Raw genomic sequence first — 2218 nt, 5'->3', positions numbered from 1 at the left:
TTTCTATATCTCCTTTGTATAATAGATAAATTATGATTATTTGATATGATTTGAATTATTAGTAAATATCACACATATATTATCATATGATATATGTTTTTGTTGCATATAAAAAATATATTTCATGGCTGAAAATTGTATTTAAATTAAATTGTGAAAATTGGACTATCTAATTTTATTAAGTTGTTTGAAATCTTGTATTAAGAATTTAATTGCTAGATATATAAATTTGAAAAATTATTTGAAGTAAAATGAAAACTATCTTTTTTTTTCCCAAAGATAATTAATAGGTTATATTTCATTAATTATTAAAAAATGAAATACAAAGATGTCCAAAAGCAGGACAACATAATAAAAGGTGGGGATTTCCCAAAACACTACACTGAAGGTATTCATCCGACGGTGCGTGGTCGAAAAACGAAGAAAAATCTTAAAGAAGAAAGAATGATAAATCCAATTGCATGCAACTAAGAGCTTGCCTCATGGAGATGACGACCTAAACTGTGAGTTCTTTGGATTTCACGGAGCAACTTGACAGAGCTTGCTAGAATGACAGACGGCATAGAAGTAGAACCTTCAAAAATCAACTGGTTGCGAGCTTTCCAGCAGTTCCAGCAAATGATGGCAAGCAATTGAGGATTACGGTCAGCATTCTTCAACGGGTTAAGTATCTCTGTTGATGCAGTCCACCATGTCCAAAAGTCGTTAGAACTTTGAGGGGGAAGACAGTCACGAAGATAACTCTGAGACCATACGTCTTTAATTCTAGAGCAATCGATTAAACAATGAGTGACTGTTTCCGTTGCTTCATGACAGCAGGGGCATATTGGTGATATAGATGGGATGCGGTGATGAATCTGAGCAAGCACCGGAAGTCGGCTATGGAGAGCTTTCCAAATAAATAGCTTAATTTTGTGAGGCAAGTTCAACTTCCATAGATCAATCCACGGCTTTTTCTGCTGCATATAATTAGGGCAAAGCTCCAGAGGCGGATGGTAAAATAAATAGCCAATTCTGTAACCTGAAGCTGTATCATATTGCTTGGATTTGTCCAAATCCCATTGCAATTTGTCCCTACCCTGCTGAATTTTAACTGACAAAATTCTGTTTGCAACGTCTTGGGGAAATAATTCTTGAATGAGATTCTGATTCCAATTCCTATCTTCAGTAATTAGATCTTTAACTCTTGGAACTAACTCAGAAATAGCCTGTCTATTTGACATGTCAGAAATCATTAAAGGATACGGAGGAGACAACCAAGGATCCTCAAAGGTTCGGATATTCTCACCAGTACCCACAGCCCAATTAAGACCTTTTTCAACAATCTATCTTTCATCAGTGAAGACAATGTAATTTTAATAGAAAAAAAATACAATTCATATACTTTGACTAAGTTATATATCATGTTAGAATAGTTTCTATTAATTAATAAAAACTAAACATAAATGTAATAATGTCTTAATTTTGTTTAACATGTTTAATTGTTTCCATGTAAAAATGAAAAGAAAGCAAACTAATAAAATGTTAAAATGTTTATAACAAATTAACAGTACACGTTATAATTATTTTTTTAATATATACTTATAAATAAATATTTAACAATTTTTTATATATCATACGAATACTATTTTTTTATAATTATCATTTAAAAAGTTGTAAATAAAGACGTAAAGAAAAAATAAAAAAATGTGTTATTATTGTTTAAATAGTTAAATATGTATTATTTTACCGTCATATATAATTATTTAATCTACTAGTATATTACATTAAGAAAAGAAAAAAAAATAAACTTGAGTCAATAATTCGAACCGAGAAAATTACAATTACAGTCTTTGTATTTATATTGGAACTCTCTCTTAAATAAAAATATTTTATGAATACGTGCGATAAAATATATGATCTCTTTTTGTTTTAAAATTGACTCACAGATTCAAGTTACAGTACTATAATAAGTTAATAAATTTTTTTTGGTGACTTAATGATTTTTTTGGTGATAATAAGTTAATAAATTGTCCAACGTAATTCAATCCAAATATTTAATAATTTATTTCGAATAATACAATATGATTAATAAAATTTATTATTTTTTATTAATGTTTAGATAATATTTTAAATTTAAAGTATTAAATTTTGGATTCTAAATCTATAATTTTAATAGTATAAAATTAAGATATTGATAAAGTGTTGATTAATATTAATAAAAAATATTTATTTTGTA

Source organism: Arachis ipaensis, chromosome B02 (assembly GCF_000816755.2).
Source record: "Arachis ipaensis cultivar K30076 chromosome B02, Araip1.1, whole genome shotgun sequence".
In the NCBI taxonomy this organism is placed as follows: Eukaryota; Viridiplantae; Streptophyta; class Magnoliopsida; order Fabales; family Fabaceae; genus Arachis; species Arachis ipaensis.
This window is presented reverse-complemented; position numbering follows the sequence as displayed.